Source organism: Poecile atricapillus, chromosome Z (assembly GCF_030490865.1).
Source record: "Poecile atricapillus isolate bPoeAtr1 chromosome Z, bPoeAtr1.hap1, whole genome shotgun sequence".
NCBI lineage: Eukaryota > Metazoa > Chordata > Aves > Passeriformes > Paridae > Poecile > Poecile atricapillus.
Genome location: NC_081289.1, coordinates 27,158,665 through 27,170,643, shown reverse-complemented (window position 1 = coordinate 27,170,643; position 11,979 = coordinate 27,158,665). Strand labels below are relative to the sequence as shown.

The following is an 11,979-nucleotide window of genomic DNA, read 5'->3' as shown; positions in this document are numbered from 1 at the left end:
AAAGAGTCAGAGCTTTCTGTGCTCATGACTGAAGGCTAAGGGAGGATAAATAATCCACTGTGAGGTCCAGGATGCCTTGTTCACTCCTCTTTGGTTGTGAACCACGGAGAAAGATATCCTTGAAATGTTTGACTGCTTCTGAGACAAAGCCCTCCTTGCCCTTCATTCAGCAATATGGGAATCTTTGGGAGACCAAACATGGCTGGAGATGAGTTTATTCACAGAGTGTATGAGGTCTTGGCTGGAGAGATGCAGAGCTGAGCTGCTGGCATATGCCCTACCCAAATTTACTCCTGCCCTCAGGTTTGTGACCCCGGTGACTATTTAATAGTGTAAACCTACCTTGTATATTCCCTGCAGAGCTGATTAAAAAGGATGAACACATGAAGGAACACCTGAGCAAGGATATCACTAGATTAATTCATTATTTCTACTAAGCTAATTAAAGGCAGATCAATTAAGTGATCACACTGAGATCATGATTAAGATCAAATCAATAAATCAGTAGATTCAAATGGTTGATCAGCAGGTTGTATATCTATCAAAATGACTTGTGAGGTTGCCACTGAAGGTATTACTTAGATTTTAATCTTGTCTAGGAAGATTTCAACGACGAGGCAGAGTCTTTTCAGGCTAAAACCCCAGTGAGCTTTCCAGCAGTGAAGAACATAGGCCTTTGAAAGATATAATGATATTGAAGGAGATATCTCTCTTGCTTCAAAGGGGGATAGCCAGTCTTCTTTGGATTTTTTGCCAAGCTGTATGACCCAGGTCATATGGTAATCTTGTTTTCACTGTGTTTGGGGATGTAACGTGACAGGCATCACCACGGTAACTTTCCTTTAACACATCTTAAACCTTAATTTTACTTTAAAATATATTAACATTTATTGTCTATATATACACCCTGTTTCGCAAGTGGCCCAGTTTTTCTCCACTGCCAAAGCAGAAGGGGTAGTTAGGTAACCCTGGCTACTTCTGAATAATCTTGTTTTCAGCTCCAAAACCTGCCATCTTAACTAATTTACTACTTTGTTCCAGTATTCCTCCAAGGGGATTTTTCCCACAAGCACACCTGGTCACCCATTCATACCAATAGAAAACCAAGAAGAGATGGAATCGATTCATTAAAACAAAGGTAAAAATAAACAATGTAATTTCATCATTCCTTGGAGGGTTTAATTCACTTCCATATTTCTTCATTACACCAAGCACAACACTAAAGGCTTCCTCTGGGCACACAGCCTGGAGTCTGATGTGGCCCCAGAACAGGCTGCAGCCTGCCCGGCCCCATGAGATCCTTCCCTCAAGTCTAGCTCATCTTCCTCTGCAGCTAAGGCAGCATGTTCATGTTTTTATTTTGGGTAGTGGATGATACAAAAGAATCACGTTTCTCTTATCGTTATCATTAGCATTTGTACAGGTACAACTTCTACTTAAACCAGCCTTGGGTTCACACTGCAGGGCTGTCAGGCCAGTTATAAACCCTGGTGGTCTGGATGGTATCTGTCATCCAGGTCCCTCATAAGCTGTGTCGGGAAGTCCCACTAGCAAGTGACCTTTAAATTTGCCTGATCAGTTTTGATCATATATCTGTAATATAAAATACAGATGTGTAGGTGGAAGCCTTGCCAGTAAAGGGGAAGTTTTTCTTGCAGCAGAGGTAAAGGGAGTATTACATGCTGTTGGTGGAAATCTCCCAACTTCCAGAAAAATGCTGGGTATCCTGCTCAGCACACAGCTCCTTGGTACAGTTTCCTTGTACAGTTAAAATATTGTGAATTTCTTAATGGAAAACTATTGGGGTGCTAACTTGGGGAATTTTTTTCTGTTACTCTCATGGCTTCTGATCTAAACCTACAAAACACTGTTACATTAATTAGTATTTTACCATTAAAGTTTTCTCAGTATTGACTCTACTTTGGGTCTATTATCATCCCACAATGTCCAGTCCAAGCAAGGGTCAAAATGTATTTGAATTCCCAGTTCATGGAGGCCCCAGGCTTGCTGGTAATGTGGTGGAAGGCTTTCAAATTTCTTTGTCACCAATGTGAATTATAGCATGCCTGAGGCAATATGTGGGCCTTAAAAATAAAAAAAATAAAGAGTAAAATAAAAGATGCTGTGGCTCTCCTTTTGCAGAGACAGCACAAATCAGGGGGTGAGCTCTGCACAGTGCTCTGGTGGAAAGTAATTTCCTGATTTAGGGTGATATGTAGCTAAGGATTTTGACTGATCTCATCTATATATATATTCAGTCTTTCTGAGATACTATTAGTAAGCATAGCTGAAATTTGAATATCTTATTTTATTTTATAAAGCTTCTTTTGTATTATTTTTAGGGAGAGTTATCTCTGTTACTTGCAACATGACACAGCTTTGGGTCATCTGCAGGTTTAATCAACCTAATCTTTCAGGCAAATAATTTACATGAAAGTCATGTACAGGCCTGTGTCCAGGACAGATCCTGGCTCACCCTCACTTGGTCCAGCCTTTCATTTGGAAAATAAATCACCTTTAAAGTCCAGAATAGCACAGGGCTTTGCCACTAGCCCTCCACTAATTTTATCAAGTGTGCTCTTCTTCCTGGTTTAGCAGGACATTGCATGAGAATGGGCCACAGCCTGTCTGGAGCTGAGCTGCTTCACCTCTGGAGTTTCTAACTTCCAGGTTAGTCTGCTTCGGGAGGAAAGCTGGTTGGTGTGGTATAGCTTGGTCTTGACTAATCCAGTTGGCTGCTTGTCATCTCATTGTTATCTCCTGGATGTTTACAAATAAATTCATTATTTGTTCTAAAGAGTTACAGCTAGGCTGACTGGTCTACAATTACCTTGGCTTCACTTGTCTTCCCTTTTCTCTTCATAGGAACTCCTTTGGCCTTTTAAACTTGGGGGGTCCTGGCATATCTATCACTAACTCCCCAAATTAACCACCACTGTCAACTAGTGCTGGGTGAAATTGCTCCTGCACAGTGAAATTGAAAACATTTACCTCATCTGTGTGCTCTCTAACCACTTCTTTCCTTCCAGCTTGCTTCTCATTCCCTGTCTTGGCTGCCTGTTCGGCAGCAATATATTCACTGTAGGCTGATAATAAAAAGAGTATTAAGGACTTTGACTTTACTGAAAGTATTTATCAATAGCTTTTGCTATTTATTGGGTAGCAGAGAAATCCTTTCCCTTACTCATCTTGTTTTTTTCCATATGAGATGAAATCTTGCGTGCATGGCCTCCCATGCTGGACTCAGGAGTGTTCAGTGCTCTTTTTTTAATCAGTGCATGACAGGGAAGATTTTTTGGAGCCAAGCTGGTTGATTTCTGGCCTCTGTTGTTTTTTAATTTTTTTTTTAAAGTTCTTCAGGACTCAGTCTCAAATAGAAATTTGGGCTGCTAAAGACCCTGAGATCACCTCCCATCCACTGCTTGAGGTAAGTCCAGACAACTCAATAGCTGTCCTAAGGCCATGTTTCTGAAGGTCTCTTCCCAAAATCCCAAATTCCACATCTGCTCAGTGATTCTTTTGTTAAGAGGGCCAGCAGGAAGGACTCTGTCTGCACAGCCTCCCACCTGTCTCCCTGAAGGGACATCCTTCCTTTGAATAACAACTCCCAGCGTCCCTTTTGGGATGCTCCTGCTTCTCCTGGTGTGGTGGAGGTTGGTGATGCTCCTGAAGGCTGAGGCTCTCCTGTGTCCTTTTGGAAGCCCCGTCACTATGGAGACTGTGTGCAGCTTTATGATCTGTTTGTTGTCCACCTCTCTCAATCAGAAACGCTTCTGAAGCTTTTATATTTTCAGTGATTTTCATTCAAATTCACTAGTGGGTGGTTTTGAATTCGAGAGAGAAACAATAGATACACTGTGAGGAAAAACTTCCAGAAACCTATGTGGTTCACTGTTGCACTTGTTTCTTTTTTTAATAATTAAAATAGACTTTTTCTTGATTTTATATTAATTTCATGTCATTGTCATACTGCTCTGAGAACATCAGAGAGAAAGAAAATTTTTTACTTCACCCCCTGCTTTGGATGCAAAACTCACCACATTGCTCCCCATGATCCAGCTGGGGTGGCTGTGGCACTGAGAGGAGCAGCACAGCTGCCCACATGTTCTCCTGCCCCGATTCTCAGGGGACCAGAACCCTTAGGGCCACAAGGCAATTTTTCCCTGGAGCAGACCTGTGGGTAGCCCAGGAAGATCTTCTTGGTGCTCCCAACTCAACTAGGGGATGAATGAAACAGAGGAGCAATGATGGTGAAGCCTTGGAGTGTGCACATGGTAAATACACCCACCTTTGCTCACCTGCTTATCACCAAGGGACATTTCAAACCCTGGTGGTCACTTCTCCCAGCTTATAAGCTAAAGCTTTTACCTGCCAGGTCATAGCATTTCTGACTTGACAATTATTTTAATGAAGGATCACACCTTGGCCCACCCCTCTTCAGGACTTCTGCCTATGTTTGTCAGAGAGAGTTTTTATTCCTTGCCTTCTGCATATTCTTCCACCTGCTCAGACCTCTCTTCCACGGGAGTGAAGATCTATTCAGCTTTGACAAATGTTAGTGCTTCTGCACTATTGACAGTAATATTTTGGGGAGTTATTTTCTTTCAAAGGAATTTAAATACCTCTCATTACATATGTTGCATTTCAAAATTTTGCATCTTGTGCTGACGTGGGAAGAGCTCTTTGGTTGGGAACTCATGGTTTGCTCTGAAGGTTTGAGATATCAGTGAGGAAATCTTATTTCTCAAAATGTAGTTTAAAAAGAGCTGCCACATGACTAATAATAAAAATGTACAGACATGAAGTCAAGAGATTATTGGGGAGAAAAACTGAATGCTTTCATGTACAGAAAATAAGGACTATGGTTTTCGTTGTGTTTTCATGTAGTTTGGTTACTAGCGTTCGTTCATTCTGGATTGTCAAAATAAACCACTTTCTTTTTAGATATCCTAATGTTCTTACTTATACAGCATGACAGGATGCCCTTAGATTTGGTGTTCTAAAACACAGCAGCGTTCCTTAATAAATGTGCTTAAATGGCACAGGGTATCTCAACAGCAGGTTTAGATAAACCTTTCAGTTTTATGTACAGAACCAAAACACTGGGAATCTGTTCTGTTGAGTCCGTTTGGAAAGAACCTTTCTTTTTCATCTAACCCTTGGTGTGGCAATGGGAAGAGACCTGAGGCAAGGAATGGAGGGCCAGGTTTGCACCCAGGATCTCATGGCAGAGCTCAGTACCTTGGCTCAATCTTATCTTTTGCTACAAAGAAAAGGAGGCTGAAAAAACCCTGTTTTACTGTATTTTCATCTTAGGGAGTTGAAAGAACATCAACTGAATTCAGGACAAAACAATCAAAGATCACATCACTGGTGGTTTTTTTTATTTCTTTTTTTATATAACCTGTCTCCAACTATGAAGCCAACCATCTTCTGGTCACCCAACTTTGCTGATAGACCTACTTTCAGTTTCCAGCTCAATCACAAACCACCATTTAACTGGACTGAGTCACAAGCTTACCCTGCAGCAGCTGCTCAAGTGTCTGTTTTCTGGAGCTACAAGTAGGTCCCAGAGTGGTGTGAGCAGGATATCCAGAAGTGGATGGTGATGCCTCTGGGTGGTACAGGCTCTGCAGCTGATACTAATCCCAGTTTTCATGGCACAGTGGGACAAGGAAGAGCCCTGGGGATCCAGAAAGCAAAGCAGAGGAGGACACATCTCCCAGCTGTATTGTTTGGCAGCACCTATGCTAAGCAGGGAAGTCATCTTCAGAATACTGCCAGTGGGAGACCCGGCGATGAGCATGTTCAGCCCCTCATGACCCCAAGAGAGGTGTGTTGTTTTGGGGTCATTTATGCAATCAGGAAAAAGCAGGGATGAGCTGGGATCCTGAGCTCCTCAGAAACACTGCATGGATATCTTAAACCCCAGGACCGGACAGCAGCCAGTGATGTGGGCAGCATGCTAACAGATTGCTGAACTCACTGGGATTATAAACTCCCTCTCAAGATCACCCCTACCCTGTGATCGTGGTTTCTGTGTTTCTCTGAGTGAAGCTGACCCTACAGCCACTTTTACTCCAGCTGGTATTTATTGCTGTTAAGATTGTTGAATCCCTCTGCCTCTCCAGAGAATGAAGTATATCCAACAGCAGCGGATTCTGCTCTCAGGAAATCGCACAGGCTCAGGGAAACCCAGAGATGGTTGAGAGACCCTAAAACATCCCAGCTAGAGGTTCCCTCTCTTGTTTTGCTGATGCTGTCTAGTAGGTCCATGGCGATGTCCCAGCATGCCAGACAGGCTCCAGCCATCATGCTGGAAATGAGGGGAGAGGAATGCTGAGTGAGAAAAGTGCCTGTGTGGCTGCTGCTGCTGCTGGATAAAACATTGTGAGGGGATGGGAAAGGCCATGGGGAAGGTCGTGGGAGGGCTCCTGGAGGCAGCACCTGCCTGAGGTTGCAGCAGCTCCAGGGTGATTCATCCTGGACTGGGAGTAATCGGCTGCTGAAACGCTGAGCCCTGAAACTGTTTCGTCATATTTAGCATTTCCCGCTATATAACACACAACTTTGCAAAGGGCTCTCTGCTCGGTGTTCGGCTGCAGCAAAGCCCTTAGTCACCTCCTGATCCCAGCAGCCATGCGTCAGTCCTGGGAAAGGGAGCGGGCAAAACAGATCTTGCAAGAACAGGCAAATTACTTTTGCTTTCTCAAGGGAAAATCCCCAAACAAACAAACAAACAAACAAAAAAAGAAGATAGAGGAAGTAAATACTTGAAATCAGCAGGATCCAAAGTGAGCTCCTTTATTATAGAAAAGCCAGAACAATCTACCGGTATGGTATAGCGGTTGAAAGTGCCTGAGTGATGGCTGTGAAATCTTTCTGTTGGAGAAGGTGCACACACTAATGGCAAAACAAGTGATCAGAATTTTGCTACTCCTTGCTGCAGTTTTACCTGACAAGGCTTCTCACTCAGAGCTGAGAAAATAATTGTCCTCTCAGCAAAGCTCCATGGGCCAGGGGACTGACACATCCAGGCTCCAACATGCTCTGAGAGGAAGATAATCCTATAGAGAAGATCTACAGAGAAAATTCAGCATCATGTGTTTTAAAATGTTTGGTTACATAAAATATTGGTGGATCCATTTTCGAAGACAGGCATTTTGCTCACAAGCACCTGGAGACCTTTATCACATCATTTTGCTCCCTGCTCTACCACCTCAGTCACTGAAGTGGAAAAATTCACCCCCAGAAACAAACAGGTAGAGATTGCAGTGATCACAGCACTCCTGGTGGGAAGCAGGTGCTTCCAAAGATTGTCAGGACCTCCTATCCTGGAACCAGTCCTGCAAAAGAGGCTGCAGCAGGAGCCCCCAGGGACAACACTGCACATTTGCAGAGGTCACTGCTCTGTGCCAGCAGCCAGATGCACTCTGCAATCTTCTAACCTTCAAATGACCTCTGAAGGCGATCCAAAATACCCTCTGCTGTCAATTCAGTGGTGGGGAGTCTCCCACCCTCGGTATGATGTCAAATGTCCCCTATCTTTGGTATGGTGTCATTGGGCTGTGAGACTTCCACACCTCTGGGAGTAAGAGAGACCCCTGCCAAATCTTTTAACCCAGCAGCAAGATTTATAGGCCAGTGAAAGGCCACCCCAGCCATAAACCAGGAAGAAGCCCTTGTAGAAACAACCCTTCTCATTAAGTCCTGGTTGAGATGCATGGTGCAGTGCATCTCTTGTTTGATCTACAGCTCCAGCATCTCCACAGACTTCAACCAACGTCTTGTAGGTGATGTTTTCAAATTTCCTCTCAGTATGATGAAAGACTGAATGTTTAATTTATTAAAAGAAATAATCTCAGCTCCTGAAGCTGAAATTTCAATTTCATCACCTCGCCCAGGAGCTGGGACCTTGGCACAGATGGATAGTGTCTATTTGTTAATCCAGACCCAGAGAGAAGAAAGGAAGAAAAAGCTTGTAGTTAGAGCACAAAAGAGAGAAATTATTTTGGGGGCCTACTCATACCTGAGATTCAAAAAGCACTGATGCATTGAAGCCTTAAAGTGTACTTTCACAGAGGTCAAGTGCATGTCCCCAGCATGGAATGAGCAGAATAAAAATTCACATTAAATTGTGTGATTGAAACCTTGATTCAGAATCACTGGAAGTGAAAACCCCAGAGAACATGAAATGTTGTTAGATTTGTACTACAAGGCTTTGGATTTTTTTCTCTACCCCCTGGTGCCTGATTTTCCTGCAATTAATTTAGTCTATGTTTCTAACAATGTGTGTGCAGAAGGAGGGGGAGCAAATTGATTTTTTTGTTTTCCTTGTATCAAAACAGTATAGCTTGCTAAAGGAAGAGCTTACATTTCAGCCCCAACATGTATCTCTCTTACATTCTGGATAATACTTGAAAGATACCCCAAAGAGTAGATTTTTGCTGAGGAAAAAAGATGTGCACAAAGGCGTGCAGGAAGACCTGTGCACTGCTGCTCACAGAAGACAGGTGAGGACAGGGACCATGTGCAGGAATGTTGGGTACTGGCACCAGCAGCACACAACTGCCTGGAGGCCACCCAATGGGATGGGAAATGTCTTGGACAGCCAAGGATGAAGACAGGAGCTTACTGACAAATTACTTGTGATCTTGCCGTGACTCACTACAGAAACTTCCCTACCTCAGCTCGTCTTCTTGAGACATCTTTACTGCTGACTGATTCGTGGCAGTCTGGGTTTTTTTCAAACTTAGAAAGCCACCCAAACACACAAGCACTGAGTAATTACCATACATGTCTAGGACATAAATAAATAAAAGTGCTTGCCCTGCACTTTTCTGATCCAAAGTGTAGTAAGCTCTGAGTAATCACTTCTAAACCTGTGTTTCAGATGTTTGTGTTGCTTTCCTGGGCTGGCCAACAAGAAAGCTGAGGTGGAGGATGAGTCTGATGTCCTGGAAAAGCCATAGAGTCAGACTGAGAGAGCACAGGTATGGCAGAGCTTTTCAGCTCCTCTTGCTGCACACAGCCTTTTCACAAAGGTAGAGCTGGGACTTGTCTGTGTTTCTCTCTCTGCTGTCCTTCTGAACACCATTCTGCATGCAAATGTGCCCATGGACTAAATACCTTGAAGCTCATCCTTTCCAGGAGATGCACAATTACCTCGTCTTCTTCAAGCCTCTGTATGGCTTATACTGCAGCTGATGCCAAAGCACAAGCGAGGGGAAAAACAGTGGTGGAAATTCAAGGAAAGAAGGAAGCCAGGGCAGCTCTGACAACTTTTATGTCTCCTCCTAAAGTTGGCATGGGCACACACAGACTGGGGGGAGCACATGTATCCATGTCTTCAACTCACAGCAGTTTGGAATGAGGGTAAGAGGACCTATCATCCCAAACCCAAGCCATTTTCCTGAAGAAGCTGTTGGAGATCTTTGGTGCTGCCTCCCATAGCCACCTCCTGGCTCAGTAGAGCTGGTGGTACCAGCCTCCTCCAGCAGTACCTGCAAGTGTATGGGAAGCAGGCGGAGGCACGGCTGGGGAAATGGGGAGGCGCAGAGCAGGGCGGATGGACTAAGTGTCCAAAACAGAGAGAGAAAATTAAAATCCTACAGAGGGAACCCTTCCTTCTCTTGGAAGGTACTTTGAAGAGCTGTTTTAAAAGATTTCTCCAGTGGGCTGATGAAGAAGGCAGGCTCGAGGTACAAGCACATATTGCTTCCAGGTATGTTCATGGGGCAGTTAGGGACAGCTTGATCCATTTAAGATGCAAAAGATAGTCCAAGATAGACTGAAAATTTGGAACAAAACTGAAACACATTATGTTGTTACAACCAGATAAACAGTCTGTTCCTCTCTCAAAGTTAAGCAGATTTTACTGCAGTTATTTCTACGTTATATCCTCCTGTTGTGTACTTCAGATGAAATTCTGTCTCCAGAGAATTAAACACCTCTGTATCCACATGGCTGCCCTGGTCCTGCTGGGGAATGAAACCTGTCCCTGGAAAAAAGTTATCAATAAACAGTGAAAATACTCATAAAAATTGTACAGAGAGCTTTTTAATTAAAAGTAAAGCAAAGCAAAACAAACCCCAACCTAATTATGTTAGTCTCATGATGAGGAATTCAGCCTACTCTTTACTGTACCTGCAGCTCTCATTTTTCAATGGCTGGGAATGGATATACATATTCAATGCTTGCTCTGGTTCTAGAACTGCATTCAGTCCAAAACGTAAAATCACTTTGGTTAAATGCTCTGTCCTTCTTAAGTCTCCAGCCTTGAAGTTTTCACTCATCAGTGTAGTGCCAGTATTCAGACCCTGGCTTTCATCCTGGAGGCAGGAGGGTCAGTGTTTCATGCTCAGGGTGTCAGAGGTTTCCAGTCAGATGTTGGACAAAACGCCGCTTTTCAAGGAGACTCTCACAAGCTGCTGGAGCTTTCTGAGCCTATTTTGTCCAAGAAAAAAATATTTTAGATCCATAATAAGGAGTTTATTCCAGGTCTTTTTCTATTTTGTATGCAATATTTTAGTTATGGCTCTACCCATGCCAACACCACAGGCTGCTATTTTGCTGTTGCTCCTGTGAATGAAGTAAATAGCTCTGCATTCCAGCTCATGATAATAACACAGCTATATTCCTAGTTGGCCTTGGCCAAAACAAGCTATTAAAATGAGTTTTGTTTTGTCACTTTTCGTGTTCTAAATTATCTTCAGGAAGTGTGGATCTGGTAGAAAGGCACTGAACAGGCAGGAAAAATACCAAGATGAACCTCTCATGACAGGATCCACTGGGACAAAAGCAATAATGTTCCTTGTCTCCTAATGTGCAAATGTGTGCATAGAAAAAGGCTCATTTTTTAATGTGTTCAAAACACAGCACCCTTTTTTTTGCCAGTTGTAACTCACGGTGAAATGCCTGTGCTGACTCTCCTCTCTTCTGCTGCAGGGAGGTGGGCAGTGGAAAATGCAGCACTGGGCTTTGTCAAGTGCTTCCCTGTACTGGAGTAATTTTGCTCAATGGCTTTTCTGACAGGGTGAAAAGAAGGTTATTTCATATGACTTGAACTGCGCAGCCTGATACAATCATTAGGAAGCTTTGACTGTGTAATAACTAACTTGTGATATTAGCACAGCTTTGTGCAGGTGCCTCTCTGAAGCTCCTACCTTGGTAGGGGCTGTGGGCAGCCTCCCCTAATGTGGAGGCAGCCCATGATGGCAGTCACTGGTGGGGATGGTGGGCTGAAGAGACCATCCTCGTGTTCACTGTGTGACGCTGCTGCCTTCTGCCTTGATGTGCATGAGGAAGGCTTGAGCCCTTCCTGCTCCCCACACTCGCCACCCCATGTTCTCCTTGGCACAGGCTCATTGCTTTATTTGTGTAGGGTTGCATCTGTGCTTGGATCCCATAGGACCTTGGTAAGGATCCAACATCATTCATTTCATCGGAAAAGCTTTTTTGAAGGGACCAGAAGATTTCAGGGCAGTCAGGAGAGAGGCGTTCTCCTCAGCAAAACAAGCCTCTGAGTGGCTGCCAATTAGCTGCTGTAACAGCTCATGATGTCAGGTAGTGTTTGAAAGGCAGAGATTTGTAATCCAGGGTCACATAATCTGTATGGCAAATCAAATCTGTGATGAAAAAAAGCAACCCTGTAATAAAAAGATTCAACACAGGAAGTCTGATAAACTGTTAATTTTACTTAAGATAATTACGGTATTTACATCTAGGTAGTGCTGACAGTCCAAGGCTTTGATATACTCTAAAGTGATTTATGGGCAGCAGAAAGGATCTGGGTTGAGCTCATTGTCCTCACCTCAGGCACATCTGCTCTATGTGCAAAGCTCTGATGAACACGTGCTGCCACAATAGATGGGACTGGCCACAAGTGCCTCCTGTCAGAAGCATGACATCTTCATGGGCTGCTGTTCAGGGATGACCAGGGATTATTAAATACTAATGAAGATACTACAGTTATAGACA

General features: G+C 43.6%; 1 long non-coding RNA gene across 1 annotated transcript; it reads left to right on the top strand.

The window, feature by feature from the left end:
- Positions 1 to 204: 204 nt before the first annotated feature.
- Positions 205 to 9,286, top strand: LOC131592801 (uncharacterized). Its single transcript, XR_009280710.1, has 5 exons — positions 205 to 303; positions 1,042 to 1,138; positions 2,596 to 2,670; positions 3,353 to 3,427; positions 8,894 to 9,286. It is a non-coding gene; the product is annotated as an uncharacterized LOC131592801 (long non-coding RNA).
- The last annotated feature ends 2,693 nt before the right edge of the window (positions 9,287 to 11,979 follow it).